The sequence below is a fragment of the Colobus angolensis genome, unplaced genomic scaffold (assembly GCF_000951035.1).
Source record: "Colobus angolensis palliatus isolate OR3802 unplaced genomic scaffold, Cang.pa_1.0 Scaffold137, whole genome shotgun sequence".
Lineage (NCBI taxonomy): Eukaryota > Metazoa > Chordata > Mammalia > Primates > Cercopithecidae > Colobus > Colobus angolensis.
Window position 1 is genome coordinate 8,129,813 of NW_012114455.1, and position 17,166 is coordinate 8,146,978.

The 17,166-nt window shown below is 37.2% G+C and overlaps 1 protein-coding gene across 3 annotated transcripts in view; it reads right to left on the minus strand.

Moving 5' to 3' along the window:
• The window catches only part of OPCML (opioid binding protein/cell adhesion molecule-like), a 1,158,639-nt gene that overhangs the window by 156,543 nt on the left and 984,930 nt on the right, over positions 1 to 17,166 (minus strand). The gene's annotated exons all lie outside the window — the stretch shown is intronic.

The window sequence follows — 17,166 nt, forward strand, 5'->3', positions numbered from 1 at the left end:
GCTTTGAAGACACTTTAAAAATATTTAGGCTAGGTGTGGTGGCTCATGCCTGTAATTCCAGCACTTTGGGAGGCTGGGGCAAGCAGATCACTTGAGGTCAGGAGTTCGAGACCAGCCTGGCCAACATGGTGAAACCCTGTCTCTCCTAAAAATACAAAATATTAGCCAAGCATGGTGGCGGGCACCTGTAGTCCCAGCTACTCGAGAGGCTGTGGCAGGAGAATGGCTTGAACCCAGGAGGCAGAGGTTGCAGTGAGCAGAGCTAGCGCCACTGCACTCCAGTCTGGGTGACAGAGCGAGACTCCTTCTCAAAAACAAAACAAAATTATAAGAACTCCCATTTGTCTCTGAGATTAACATCCATTAAGGCCCCAGTATTTACAAAGCATGGTGTTAGGCGCTGCAGGTGATATCTGGTAGAGGGGAAATATAAAGACAGAATATTGTGAGGAATTTGGAGCAAGAAACTAAAAACTTTTTCTTTTTTTTCTGTTTAATCTTTTATGAAATCTTTGGTCCCAGTTCAAACCATACCATTGTATATGTATAATCAAGGAAGCTAGAGATGGCTAAGGCAGGGCTTGAAGTTTGAATTTGTTTGGCTTTACGAGCACAACATAGAGAGGGAAAGCATCTGGATACTTACTTGTCAGCTCTACTCTTTCAGCACAGCTCTTTTCATACGTGTTTTACCCTGAATCACCCCAACAGTACATCTAGAGATGTAGACAGCTAGAAAATGCTACTTACTAACAGACTAACTTACTGGGTTAAAATGTTCCAAATTATTATGAGATCTAAGATACAGTCGCTTGGAAATGTGTGAGCTTTCTCGAATGAGTTATTCAATTTGCATCAATAATTTTTGTTGAGAGACCACTTTGTTCCAGGTATTGTGACAATTTTGGGTGAAACAACCCCACAAAGAGCTTTTGTGTTGCTGGGCAGTACATCATGCTGCATTTTCTGTTTATCACTGCGAGGTGTCTTCACAGAGGATGAAAACAAGTGCTATAAAAACACAGTGGAGAGAAACCTAACCAATCTTAAAATGTCAAGAAAAGATCTAAAATAAAGCCATGTCTAAGTTGAGATGCAAAAATAAGTAGGTAGTACAGGAGTGAAACTGGGATAGTGATGAAGGATATTGGATGAAGACAGAATCCCAAGCACAGAGACCAGCATGCACAGAACCCAAGGAGAAAGAGAACGTGGCGCATACGGCAACAACATCAGTTAGCTGGGTTGTTTTTTGTTTTCCTGCAGAATGACTACTGGAATAAGTTTACACAAAAAGGAGAATTTTAAAATAAGGATATAGGATGACAGGATAGATTCTACGGGCAGAAACAGAGTGGCCTCAATCATGCATTGGGAGCAGGGACATGAGTACAGCAGGGATACAGACAGTCCTCCTGCTCACCACCTCTTGCCTCTACTCCTCACTGCATCCTTCTTTTTCTCCCTAGTGAGAAAAAGCTTTTATCACTTCCCAGTTCTCACGGTGAAAAATTAACCAATGCCAACAGTAACTGAGTTGCCATGCTCATCATTGCAATCAGCTGATTTCAGATTCTTAGAAATGAGGTTATTGGCCTAACCCAGATCAGGAGGTACCTGTGGTCCTCTAAACTGTGCTAGAGAATAAAAGCATATTGAACAAACATGGTTCTCCTATTGCTCCTTTTGTCACCATGTCACAAGGTCGGGGGATCCGGGAGTGAGACGGAGGGATGGTGAATTTGTTATGAAAGTGGAAAACACAGTGAGCTCCAGGGACAACTAGATCGGTCTCCACAACAGGGAAATGTAAATAGTCAAAAATGGTTATGGCTCATATCATAAAGCTATTATTTTGCTCAGGCAGGGGGAGGCAAGGTCATAAAAGGCCTTGAAAGTTATGTTTAATAAAATGGATTTTTATCTTAAGGACAAGGAAAAATCATTTGGAGTGGGAGAGGGAATTGGGCAATGTGTTCCTTTTATTTATTTTAATATTCAGAGGTAGATTCTATCTGATCTGTTCTTTAGAAAGATCACTCTTGCCATTCAGAGGCTGGATGGCAGGCAGTTGAAAAGCTTAGGTCTGAGATGACAGTCCTGGTGACTGAGTCTAGGAGTGGACTTCCTGTTGCACAGAGCACTCGCTGCATATTTGCTTGACTTTGGTCATGTAGGTGCCATTGACAGACAGAAGCCTGGAAAAATGGCAACATAATTACGAAGTGTGGGTGTGGGAGTAATTCAGCAGCTAATGTTGAAAATAGAAATGGATCCCTGGACTGAATAGACATATCCCTCTCTCTCTCTCTCTCTCTCTCTCTCTCTCTGTGTGTGTGTGTGTGTGTGTGTTTTGATCTAGTCAAGGTGGAAAAAAAAACTTTTCTATTTAGCACCAAAAATGTATGTCATGGGTGTGCAAATGCCAAGAGATATAGATGGATACAAAATCTAAAAGTAACAGCATTAATCAAGTAATTTCACCACCAGAAGTTTATCCTAAGGAAATAATCAGTAACATACACAAAATCCCTTATACAAGGTTGTTTACTGTCATGTTATTAATAGAAGGAAAAAATCTAGAAGAAATCCATATTTCCAGCATTTATGAATCAATTAAATAAGTCATCCCCATTGTAGAGAATGCTAGATAGCTGTATTGGGTTGAAAAGTATTTCCTCAAAATTCATCTACCTCAGAAACTCAGTACGTGATTTTATTTGGAAACAGGGTCTTTGTAGACATAATCATACTGGATTCACGTAGGTCCTAATCCAGTAACTGGTGTCCTTATAAGAAGAGAGAAATTTGAATACCGACTCACACACAGGAAAGAATGCTGAGTGATGACAGAGGCAGAGACTGCAGCGACGCAGCTGTGACCCGAAGGATGATAAGGACTGCCGCAGCCGCAGAAACTGGGAAGAGGCGAGGAAATATTTCTTCCTAGAACTTCAGAGGCAGAACCGTCCTGCCAGCACCTGGATTTTAGACTTCTAGCCTTGACAATTGTGAGAGAATATATTTCTGTTATTTTAAGCCACCCAGTTTGTAGTGGTGTAGGATGGTAGCCCTGTGACACGAATGCAGCCACCATTAAAATCCATTTATTAAAAAAGTAATGAATAAGATACAAAAATTGTATGTTCATTGAAAAAATAAAATCATACATTTTAATTCAGAGCAGAGTGAATAAAGAAATATGTTGTGACATACGAAAATATCTTTAATACTAAAAATATATAGCTATGCTTAAAAGCAGGAGGAAAGCCATTATGGACCGCCAATGGTAAAATGTGCAAATACAGATGAAATCCGTGCAGTGGGAAAGGCATGGGGCAGGCGGCGGGGCAGGTTCCGCACTTGCCTGCGGTCAGGGCTGACTGTGTCCAGGCATCCTCCCCACCTCAAATTTGTAAATTTAAGTCCTAACCCCCAGTACCTCAGAAAGTGGCTGTATTTGAAGATCACATCTACAAAGAGGTAATCAAAGTTAAAATGAGGCCATTAGGAAATGCCCTAGTTCAATACGCTCCGTGTTCTCATAAGAAGAGGAAATCAAGACACAGATTTCCACGAGGCCCAGGGAGAAGATGGCCATCGACAAGCCAAGGAGAAAGGCTTCAGAAGAAACCAACTCTGCTGACATTTTAATCTCAGACTTGCAGCCTCTAGATCTGTGAGAAAGTAAATATTTATTGTTTAAGCTAGCCAGCCTGTGGCAGGCCTAGACAATTCATACACACGTGAGTGTCACTTACACAACAGAGAGGCGTCCTTGAAGAAAGACATAGAGAAAATGGGAGAGAAAAAATATTTCAGGAGATAATGGCTGAGAATTCTTCAGAATTAAGGAAAAACATCGATTTTCATGATGTGGTGGTGGGGGGTAGCCTCATTGACTGCTGAACAAGAGAGGTAAAATATAAAAATTAATAAACTACAGTATAGTCCTAGATGTAATGAGAATGAGGAAATGTGTAGGCTGTCATAGAAAATCTTTAAAACGATCAGAGAGAAAAGTTAGATTACCTGCAAAGAAACGACACTGAGCAGATTTCTTAGCAGCAGCAATAGATGCCCTAATATACTGGTCTATTGCAATGAAAACAACCAGCTTATAATTCTATACCCAGCTTTCATATCAATTAAGAGGGAGGATAAATTATAAACATTTTAAATCATAAAAGAAATGACAGATTTTTACCACCCAGAGCCCTTGATCCTAAATGATGCATTCAGTGAAAAAAAAAAAAGCTAATGAATCCAGGTGAAAGAAATGGGTTTTCAGCAGCAGAGGTGAAAGAAGAAATCAGTAAAATAAAGGCAATGCTAAAAATTTATTATAATCATAAACATAATTATTATTTTCACATTACAAATACCTGAATCAAAATTCATAAATAAGGGGTTCAATAAACTGTAAGCCACAGGCCAAATCTGGCTTTTCTTTCTTTTCCTAAATAAAGTTTCATTGAAATACAGTCACATTCATACATTTTACAATTGTTTATGGCTATTTTCATGTTTCCACAGCAGTGTTGAATAGCTAGAATAGAAGTCACATGGCCTTTGAAGCCCAAAATGTTTTCATTTGGCCCTTTACAGGAACATTGCTGACCCTTGCTCTAGATCACAATGACATGACAATATTCAAAGAGACGCTAGGAGAGGATGTTTTGAGGGGAAAGTTTGTGAGCACATGAGGCTTTACTAAGGTCCTCATCTTCAGAAGCAGGCAGGATATGCTGATTTTCTTTAATGCAATTATTAAACACCAGGAATGTAACTGTACATGCAGACTGAAATCTTAAAGGTAGCCCTTAAAATAATGGGAATAAAATGCATTATCTTTAAACTAGTAAATTCAAGTAAGTGGAAAAATAATTACAGGTTAAAAGTTTTATAAATTAACAAACAGTCTCAAAAAGAAGCAGGGGAAATAATAGTAAATAAAAAACATGTAATAATATGTTTTATGGATATGTGTGCATGAAAATTATTTAAACATACTGAAAGAATGGAGGGGAAGGGAATAGGCAGGAAAGAGAGAATACACACACACACACACACACACACACACACACACATATATATAGAGAGAGAGAATATACACTTTATGCATGTTGATAAATAACTCCCCATTTTCCTTTCTCTTATGTGATGGTTAATATTAGGTGTCTACTGGATTGGAATAAAGGATAACCAGATAGCTGGTAAAGTACTGCTTCTCTTTGTGTCTGTGAGGGTGTTGCCAGAGAAGACCGACATTTGAGTCCGTGAAAAGGGAGAGGAAGACGCATCTTCAATGTGGGTGGGTGGGCACCATCCATTCGGCTGCCAGCCTGGCTAGAACAAAGTAGGTGGAAGAAGGTGGGAAAAGCTGCCTTGCTGCGTCTTCTGGCTTTCATCGTTCTCCCGGCTTTCATCGTTCTCCCATGCTGGATGCTTCCTGCCTTTGGACATCAGACTTCAGGTTCGCTGGCCTTTGGACTCTGGGACTTCCACCAGTGGTTTGCTGGTGAGGGGGTTGGGTCTCAGGCCTTCAGCCACAGACTGGAGGCTTCCATGCTTTTGAGGCTTTTGAACTGAGACCCTACTGCCTTCTTTCTTCCCCAGCTTTCAGACGGCCTATCATGGGACTTCACCCTGTGATCACGTGAGCCAACTCTCCCTAATAAACTCCCTTTCACGTACACATATATCCTATTACTTTTGTCCCTCTGGAGAACCCTGACTAATATACCTTACCTGACTTATATATTACCCGACTTATCTTAGCTTCTAGTAGCCACCAGTTACTAGACCCGTCTAGTGTTATTAGACCAGTGTAAACCACCAGTGTTTGCTTTGATGAATTTGACTACTCAGATATCTCATGTAAGTGGGATCATGCAGTATTTGTCTTTCTGTGTCTAGCTTATTTTATTCAGCATGAAGTCCTCAAGGCCCATCCATCCTGTCGCATATTGCAGAGTTTCCTTTTTGTAACTCCGAGTAGTATTCTGTCATACACACACACCACGTTGTCTTTAGCCACTCATCCATCAGTGGGTGTTCAGGTTGTTTTCACATCTTGGCTATTGTGAATAGTGCTGCAGTGAACAAGGAAGTGCTTATATCTCTTTGAGATCCGGACTTCAATTCTTCTGAATATATACTCAGAAATGAGATTATGGATCATGTAGTAGTTCTATTTCTTATTTTTTGAGGAAACTCCATATTGTTTTTCATAGCAGCTGTACCATTTTGCATTCCTACCAGTAGTAAGCAAGGGTTCCAAATGCCCCACATCCTCACAAGTATTTATTTTTTTAAAAATTGTGTAATACCCATTTCTAGTATGTGAGGTGATATCTCATTGTGGTTTAAATTTGCATTTCCCTGGTGATTAGTGCTGATGAACCTTTTTTCATATATCTGTTGGCCATTTGTATGCCTTCTTTGGAGAAATGGCTGTTCAAGTCTTTAGCCCATTTTGAAATCATGTTATTATTTCTTTTGGTATTGAGTTGTACGAGTTCCTTACATATTAATATTTTTAGACATTGACCCTTATTGGACATATGGTTTGCAAATATTTTCTCCCACTCCCTACATTGCCTGTTTGTGCAATTGATAGATTCCTTTGCTATGCTTTTTAGTTGGATATAGCCCCCACCTGTTGCCTGTGCCTTTGGTGTCACATCCATGAAATTATTGCCAAGATCACTCTCATGAAGATTTTTTCCTTTTTTTTTTTTCCTAGAAGTTTTACAGTCTCAGGTCTTCTGTTTAAGTCTTTAAACCATTTTGAGCTGGTTTTGTGTATGGTGTAAAATAAGGGTCCAATTTCATTCTTCTATATGTGGATATCCACTTTTCCCAACAGCACTGACAGATAAGAGTGTCTGCTATCCATTGTATATTCTTGGCACCCTTGTCGAAGATCAGTTGACTATGTATGTGAATTTATTTCTGGGTTCTCTATTCTGTTCCATTGGTCTGTGTGCCTTTTTAAATGCTAGAACCATACTGTTTTGATTACTATGGCTTCACAAAATATTTTGAAATCAAGAAGTGTGATACCTCCAGCTTTATTGTTTCTCAGGATTGATTGGTCTATTCCTAGTATTTTGTGGTTCTACATGAATTGTAGAATTGTGTTCTTTTTCTATTTCTGTAAAAAAGTCTTTGAGATTTTGATAGGTACTGCATTAAAGCTGTAGATTATTTTGGGTAGTATGGACATTTTAACAATATTGTCTTCCAATCCACAAGAATGCGGTGTTTTTCTATTTGTTTGGGTCTTATTGAATTTCATTTATCAATCTTTTGTAGTTTTTAATGTAAAAATTTTTCACCTCTATAGTTAAGTTTATTTCCAAGTATTTCAATTTTTTGATGTTATTGTAAATGAGATTGATTTTCTAATTTCTTGTTAAGATAGTTTATTGTTAGTATATACAATCACAACTAAATTTTGTATGTTGGTTTTTCATCCTGCAACTTTACAGAATTTGTTTATTAATTTATTTAAGGAATCTTTGGTATTTCTTCTATACAAGATCACATAGTCTCCAGTTATAATTTTGTGTCTTCCTTTCCAATTTGGATACTTTTAAAACTTTTTTTCTTGTCTAATTTCTCTTGCTGTTATACAACCTCCAGGACTACTTTAAATAGAAGGAGTGAGAATAGCTATCTCTGACTTGTTACTGAATTTAGAGAAAAACACTTTTAGTTTTTAACCATTATATATGATGTTAGCTGTAGGCTTTTCATGTATGACTTTTTTCATGTTGATATATTTTCCTTCTTTTCTTAGAAGGAATACTGTGTTGAGAGTATTATGAAAGGGCATTACATTTTGTCCAGCACATTCTCGGCACCTATTGAGATAATCATGTGATTTTTATCCTTTATTCCATTGATTCGGTGTATCATATTAATTTATTTTCACATATTAAATTCCACTTGGTTTTGGCGTATGATGCTTTGAATATGCTGTTCAATTTTGTTTGCTAACATTTTGTTGAGGGTTTTTGCATCTATATTGATCAGGAATATTGGCCTATAGTTTTCTTTTCCTGTGGTGTTTATTTGTCTGCTTTAGTATCAGGGTAATGTTGGCCTCATAAAAATCGTTTAGAAGTGTTTCCTCCTTTTAATTTTTTAAACGAGTTTGAGAAAGATTGGCCTTAATTATTTCCATGTTTGGTAGAATTTACCTGTGAAGCCATCTGGACCTGGGCTTTTCTTGGTTGGGAGATTTTTGATTACTGGTTCAATCTTCATACTAGTTATGGGTCTGTTTAGGCTATTTCTTCATGGTTTAGTTTTGGTAGTTTGTATGTTCCTAGAAATGTATGAGTTTCCTCTAGTTTATCCAATTTATTGGCACTTAATTGTTCATAGTAGTCTTTCATGTTCTTTTTTATTTTAAATGGTATCAGTTGTAAACCCTCTTCTTTCAATTATGATTTTATATATTTGAGTCTTGTTATTTTTTTCCCTTAAGTAGTCTAGTTAAGAATTTGTTAATTTTGGTTATCTGTTTTTAAAAAAGGCAATTCTTAGTTTCATTAGTTTCTTTCTATTATTTTTCTGTTTTGTTTATTTCTGCTCTAATCTTTGTTATGTTCTTTTTTTCTTCCTTTTTTTTTTTTTTTTTTTTGCCTAGCTAAACTTGGGCTTGATTTGTTCTTCTTTTTCTAACTCCTAGAGGTGTAAAGTTAAGTTGTTTATTTGTAATCTTCCTTCTTGTTTTTAATGTATGCATTTATCACTATGTACTTTCCTCTTAGTATTACTATTGCTGCATCCCATAAGTTTTTGTATATTGTATCTTTGTTTTCATCTGCATTGCAGTATTACATAATTTTTTTAAAAAAATTCTTCTTTTGACATATTGTTGTTCAAGAATGTTTTGTGTAATTTTTATGTTTTTATGAAGTTTTTAATTTTTCTCCTAATATTAGTTTCCAGTTTCATCTCTTTGTGGTCTGAAAATATATTTAGTATAATTTCAGTTTTCTTAATTTTGCTGAGACTTGGTTTGTAAATCTGACATATGATCTACCTTGGAGAAATATCTGTGTGCATTTGGGAAGAATATGTATCTACTGTTGTTGGATGGAATGTTCTCTATATGTCTGTTAGACTCATTTTACCTGTGGTGTTAAGTCCTTGGTTTCCTTATTAATCTTCTGCCTAGAGTTCTGTCCAGCATCAAAAGTGGAGAATTGAAATCTCTTACTGTTATTGTACTGTTGTCTATTTCTCCTCTCAGTTCTGTCAAGGTGTGCTTTACCTATTATGTGCTCTGATATTAGGTATATCATAGATATTATTATGTAAACATATGGATTATTCCTCTAATCATTATGTAATGTGCTTCTTGGTCTCTTTTGACAGTTTTTGAGTTAAAGTCAGTGTTATCTCATGTAAGTATAACCACTCCTGCTTTCTTTTGGTTACCATTTGCATGAACTGTTTTTCTCCATTCGTTAATTTTAAGCTTATGTGTGCCCTTAAATCTCAAATGATTTTCCCCTCACTTTAGTTGAGGTCATGTTTTTCTCTGCTCATTTTTTAAAAATCCACTCAGTCACTCAATGTCTTTTGATTAAGCTAAGTATTGATAGTGAAGGGTTTACTATTGCTAGTTTGTTAGTTGTTTTATTTTAGTACTGTAGTTCTTTTGACTGCATTTTCTTCTCTTAACTGTTTTCCTTTGGGTTTTAGTATTTATTTTTGTACTGATATTCTTTGATTTGTTTCTGTTTTTCTTTTGTGTAAGTTCTATAATTTTATTTGTTGTGTATACCTTGGAGCTTACACAAAATATAGACATAAGAGCCTAATTTAAGCTGATAACAACTTAAGTTTAATCATATGTAAAAATTCTGCACTTTAACTTCTCCCCCACACTTTATGTTATTGTCATAATTTCTATTTGTTTATATTCTATATTTTAAACATATATTTACTTATATTTATTTGTAATAATTTGTCTTTCAAGTTTTATTTTTGAATTAAAGGTGACTTACTCACCACCATTACAGTAATACAGTATTCTGTATGTTTATATACTTACCTTTACCGATGAGCTTCATAATTTCATGTGCTATTTTGTATCATATTGTATTGCTATTTAGTGTCCTTTTATTTCAACATGAAGAACTCCTTTAAAATTTCTTATGTGACAGGTTTAGTGGTGGTGAATACACAGGGCTTTATTTTTGTCTGAAAACATCATTTTGTCTTCTATTTTTTAAATAACAGTTTTTCCAGGTAGAGTAATCTTGATTGGTAGTTTTATTTATTTATTTTTCCCTCTTCCATTCCCTTAGGGCCTGTAAGCTTTCTGCTAAAAATCCACTCATACTTGTATGGGAATTCCCCTGTATGGAACCCGTTGTTTTTCTCTTGATACTTTCAGAATTATTGTCTTTGACTTTTGACAATTTGATTTTAATGTTTATTGGTGCCAGAATTTTAGGAGTTCATTTTACTTGTTACTTCTTGGTACCTTGGATCTAGATGTCCATTTCCTTTGCCAGGTTTGGAAAGTTTTCAGTTACTGTTTCTTTGAATAACTTTCGGGTCCTTTCTTTCTCTCTTCTTCTTTAACACCCATAATGCATATATGGTTTTTTTAAAGCTTCTTTACATTCTCTTATCTTTTTGTTCTCCAATTGAGTCATTTCCAATGATCTGTCTTAGCATTTGCAAATCCTTTTTTTTCTGCTTGATCTAGTATGCTGTTGAACTCCTCTAGTGAATTTTTCAATTCAATTTTTGCACTCTTTAACTTCCTAAATTTGTTGGCATTTACAAAATATTTATATCTCTTTGTTGAAATTGTCACCTTGTTCATCCATTATTATATGGACCTTGGTAAGCCTCTATGACAGCTCTTTTGAATTCTCTCTTAGGTAAATTATATAACTCTTAGAGATTTATTTTGTTCCTTTATTTGGGCTATCTTTGCCTGATTCTTCATTTTCCTTGACTCTTTATGTTGGTGTCTGCATATTACATTGATCATCTATCCTGGTCTTCACTGACTTCTTTTATAGAGGAAATGACTCCTACCAATCAGCCTAGCTAGAAATTCTACCAACTCTTTCCCTCCCTAGGGAAAAGTAGACCGCTGTGTTTCCGTCTGCTTGCTCCGTGAGTTGAGCCAGGAAAGGGCGCTATAGTGTCTGCCAATCCAAGCTGCCACCTCCATTCTCTCCCAGGCTGCTGACCCATCCAAGCTCCAAGACTGGAAGGACTGAGATCAGAGTCTGACCCATTCAGGAATGCTTGGGTGCTGGATGCACAAGCCATCCCCTTTTCTCCCTTGATTGTAAGGCCCTGTGTCAGGGACAGGGACTCCATTGAGAGAGTGTCCTGAATCCCCCTTAGAGCTTTAGTTAGTCTGGTTTTGCAGTTGTCTGGATTGGGAAGGATTTTCACTTAACTTCTAGATTTCTCACAAAGGGAAATTGTCCATGAATTGTTGCTGAATTGGTGAGTTTGTCAGGAAAAGGGTGGTCCAGGGTTTCCTAGTCCTCTATCTTGCTGATATCACTCCTTTGGTTGCTTATGTTAGGAAAAGACTAAGCAAAATATCAATGATTGTCAATTGTAGCCATGGGAATTGAAGGATATTTTTAAAATATTATCTTTAATTGTATGTAATTTTTAATTTTAAAAAATAAAATAAGACTTCAAAAACTGTTATTTAATAGTGTGATTGCAATTCCGCTATATTTACATGCCCACACCTTCACAAACATATACATAGGAGATTGGAAACATGTATATCAAACTTTAATAGCAACGCTTCCACATCCCTAGTATGTAAAATACAACCACAGCAATGAATATCCTACTGAAAGTTAGCAAAAATATTAAGAATGGTAAACTATGAGTCATTTTATCTTCTTTGCAAATAATGTGATGACGGCAAGGAGAAGAACCAGAAATGAAACCTTCTCTAGCTAGATGACTGCCTAGTCCTTTGGCGAGTTCTTAGTAAACACCACCTCCTCTTTTCAGACAGTAATTAGTAATACAAGTGACAATATTATCTGCTCAGTAACCCTGTCTATAATCAACCCATGACTGGTTCCTTTCAATTCCTTTTTCCTCTAAAGTCTTGGAGTTTAACTCTTAACTATTTGATCCCGATCTTAATGTTTAGAAAGGGACATCCTTCAGTTCATCAGCCATGCTCATGGTTATACTGATACCAGTACATAACAGGTGATCAAACAGGTAACGCCCCCTTACAGCCCAACAGACTACTGTATATGTAGATGCACATATACAAGATACATAGAAAAAAATGAATATGCAACTCATTATTGGTATTTCGCCCTGTCTTATAAAAGCAGGCTTTACCTGGTGTCTAAGTTATGTATGCATGAATGCCCCTTCAGTTTGAATTTCCGGGCTTTCAACAATGAATTTATAGCACTGGCTTCTGCATACAAATGTCCAGCCCACTTAGCTTTTACTGTGATGTCTCCTGTGTCTGTTTACAAGTGCAATTAGAGAATCTTATTTTCCAAATTGAGTTTGCTGAGTTGAAAGTACAGTCTTCAACCAATGCTTTGAGTTTGCAAATCATATTCCAAGAAAACAAATTCATTGTAGCCAATGCCTGAAAGAAAACAATAGCCATAAATTCTGCTACAGACAGAAGAGGATGTTCTATAGCCATCACTAAGCAAAAAATTGAAAAATAAAAAATAACTCTTGGTTCCTTCTTAAGTCCTAATGCTAACTGGTCTGCATTTGTGGAGCTTTATAACAAAGAGCTTTTGTCCACAACTTGCATTCATTTTAAGGTATGACAGTTCCAAAGCCTTGGTAATGTATAAGCCATCCTTGTTGAATGTAACATATTAAACAGTTCACTAGGCTTACAATGGTTCAGAATGTTAAAAATAAAATTGTACCAGTAGCTCAGCCCGTCTTTGTGCCAAAGCAGTACAAATGATTTTTGAATAAAGAAAACAACAATGTTCATCTGAGCTTGCTAACAACACCCAATGACACACGCTGCTGTACAATATTCTGACTCTATCTTGAACACCCATTAGGGAGCATTATCATATGCAATATTACATATTCAAGAACTGACAACAACGGATGCATGGCTGGAAAATAATATGATAGCAAAGTCACACATGGGTTTTACCCTCTGGAGATCACTCTGCAGGCTTAATTTGTGCTTCTCCCTGAATCAACAAGTCTCCCGCCCCTACCCCTTCCCCACTATATTGGAAAGAAAAAAAAAAAGCAAAATTTTAAGAAATAAAATTAGCAATTTATTTCTAAAAGGATAGAAACAAACTGAAAATGCACCCTGACTTTATCTCTGCCATTTTTCTAGGGCAGACAGTAATGATCAACCTGGGGGGAGGCCTATATTAATCAAACAAATGTGGTAACACGGAGTACGCATCACGGCATCACGGGTGCTAGCAAAGTCTCCAGGTTGTCTGTCTACATTGCTCACTTCCTGCAATCAAGAACTCCTGGGCACTTTCTACAAGGTGACTAGAAGTTTGTTTTCTCTTGAGAAGAGTGTTTTCCTCACCAATTGCAACTTCACACACATCAGTGACTCGGGTGGCCTTTGTCAAGGAGACAGGCCTGTCAAACAAAGGAGACAGGGAAGTTAGAATGAATATGTGTGTGTGTGATGAAGGAGGCTGAGGATAATGAGAGTAGTTGCACATCAGGCATGATTTTCAGCCATGGTGGTGATAACAGCTTATGGGCAAGTGGCAATGTAACTGGGGGTGTGCAGAAATGCCCAGGAAGACCCTTGATTGAATGCCCTTTGGAAATCAGAGGTTTCTCCTGCTCATGGTTTCAGGGAGAGAGCATCCTCCTGCCCCCTCAAAGTTCCCAGGACCTGAAGAATTCATTTTCACTCTTCCCATTAAGAGCTTTTGCTCAGTACAGTGGCACATGGGGACAAGTTGTTCTGAGAAAGACGATCGAGCTCTGATACACTGAGACACGCTGAAGACAGAGTTGAATCTCAGCAGTCTAATGGGCCCAATGAGGCAGTAAATTTCGCAGCAACTTGACACATTAATATAGAAGTACAGTCTGTTATATCAAAGGGAGATTGTCTTAGTCCTTAAGGGGAAACCAGCAATCCAAAAATGAAAAGTGTGCACTGGTGACTTGTGAAAAATGTAGTTAACACTGAGAGCTGAAGTACAGAGCTTTACGCCTTCCCTGGTTTGAGTTCTCATCAAGGGCAGACTCCAGTCCCTCCTGGAGAACACACACCCCATAACATCCACATCTCCTTACCCTGGCTCTTAGCAACCTTGGCATCTTTGCAGCCTGAGAGAAGGGGAACCAGCAAATAAGTTTTTATTTGGTCCCATGGGACAATGCAGCCTCTATCTTTCTAATGCTGTGTTTTCCCTTATGTCTTTGTGCCACCATAGCAGCTTGGAGCACATTTCTGTATGACTCCACAGGGGGGAAAAAACCCAACAACTTAATTATCCAATAATAGGGAGACATTTTGGTAAATTACAGAATGTCCACTGGAGAAATATGACGAATCTGTTTAAATGATCATTATAAAAATTAAATGGAAAGAAACATGAGAAGTATTTATGATTTAATGCTCAATGAAAATGTAGACTACAGCGCTGTCAGAATAGATGTGAAGCCATGAATTCACAGCAGTCAGGACTGGAAAGTAATATGTGCAGATGAAACTAGTTATGTTAGAAGAAAGAGATTATGCAGGGATTTTTTCATTTTCAAATTCATTTAACAATGTTGTAACATTATATTCTTAAGGTATATATTTTTAATAAACCATAAGAAATAGGAGCTAACTTAATTTATTAACACCTTTTGCCTTTCTTGCTTAGTAATTATCTAATACTAATACTTTCAGCACACACATTTAATTTTCTCCCAAAGCTACAGTCAAAGTATAACTGGAGACAGAAGATGCTTTATTTCTTACACCTATGGTTCCATCCTTTCTACCTCCCTTTACTCACTTCTCAGTGGCGTAAGAATTAAACGTGGTCCTTGTATAATAGAAAATTCATTTAACCAAATCAATGTGCACTGGTCTGGCAGAAGAATTAGTTCCATAGGGGACCTTTCCATCATTCTTTTTATTTTGTTTTCTTTTTGCTTCAAATAATGCTCTAAAAGAGATTTAACAGGAGGGTAAGATTTGATTAAATGATTCTAGCAGCTTGGGGTCCGGGGGAGGGATTTGAGTCCAGTCCGGACCATGTCTTATGTACGTTGGAAGAGGGTCTAGATGACTACACATCTGGAGTAACAGCATTTTCAGTCTTCAATAGGAAAAGGTCTTTAATGTGATAGAATTAAAGTAGCTAGAGACAACGAAGTGTGACTTGCCCCAATTCAGGTAAATGCTGTTCCCCACACCAAGAATTATATGATGCTTCCTATAGAGCACCATGAAGGTGAAACAACAGTCTCCCAGTTACATGGGTTACAGTTATTTAATGATTTAATTTTGTGTTTCCAGCTCTATTTTAACTTCAAAAATAGCCAAGCTTCAATACAACTAAACCAATCAACCACATCCTGTCCCCTGTGTGTACATATGCTTTCAGTCCAAATGGATGCAAAGGACTTAGTTAGGTTCTATAGGTGCCAGGCTAACTGCTCTCCTATGCTTTGGTTTATTTGTGATTATGTATAAAATCACATCCAACTGGATGGGAGTCTCCCAGGGAAGGAAGAACTGTATCTCACCTACTTTGTTCACACATAGGTAACAAAATCTGTTTTGAAAAGTACATTATTTTGCTGACCTCTGATGGCTAAGCAATGGGGATGGGACAGAAAACTAAAGCAGAGAAGAGAGCTCAGCTCTGAATCCTGTCCCACCTCCCTACATCTTAAACCTGAACGTGGACTTAAGAAAGTCCACGTATTCTGATGAATAACCCTCACAGACACATACTTTTATGTAGAGAAAACTTTTTCTTTTTGGACTAACGATTAGAGGCAATGTCTACTGGGAGAAACTGGGCTGCTTCTGCTTGACTGCCATGAGGTCTTGGGTTGCTCCTGGCACTGGTGGATACGCGCAAGCCCCAGTGTATTATCTCAAGGGGAGGGAATTCCAAGGCACTCCAGGTGTTCTTATGAAGACAGACACCTGCCCATGACCAGGAATGACTTGTCTCAATCCCTGAAACTTGGGTAGAGTCGTCAAGAGTCAACCCAAGAACTGCAACCCCCAGTGAAACAAACTGGGCTCAAATGACTAATAAATCATCTATATCTCAGCGCCCAGACAGAGTTATCTTAGCATGAGCAATAACAGAAAGAAGTGGTGGGACAACTATTCACACATACTTTGTGTGTGTGTGTGTGTGTGTGTGTGTGTGTGTGTAAGGGAAAGAGAGATTGCCTGCAAAAGACAAAGGATCCCATGTACAACTGGGAAAGAGAACAATTTTATGATAATTTCTAATATAGAACAACCTAAAAACAGTTTATTCAATAAAATAGAAACTTATACCAATGAAAGGACATTGAAAGAAAGATCATAAACCTAAGTAAACAAGTTGAAGGCCAAACAATAAACTTGGAGGAAATACATAAGAACTATCAAGAAATAGAATAGACACTGCTAAAAAATCAAAATGCCTACATAGCAAAAATGTTTAAATAATCCCAGTGATGCAAACAACAGCAACAATAATAAAAATAGCTAGATTAAAGTGTGTAGACTATGTATTTCAGAAGCCACTACTACAAATAGAAGGCAGTCAATGATAATCTTTAGTAAGGCTAATTGAACTCCTGGAATATTCAACTAAACAAATGTAATAAAAGATGTTTTCAAAGATAAGATACAAGAAAATTTTCACCAAAATGAAGGAAGAACTGACTCTTAAAATTGGAAAGTTACAAAAGGTTCCAGGACATTTTCATATAGAGTAGTCGATATAGAGATATGCTTAATTTCAAAGATAAAGCGGTAATTGTTCAGTCATGCAGGCAGCAAATCATCTGCAAGAGGAAAATAATCGGAGTGTCTTCAGAGTTGTTTTTTTGTTTCACCTTTTTTTTTTTTTTTTTTTTTTTTTTTTTGATGGAGTCTGACTCTGACCTAGGCTGGAGTACAATGATGTGATGACAGCTCGC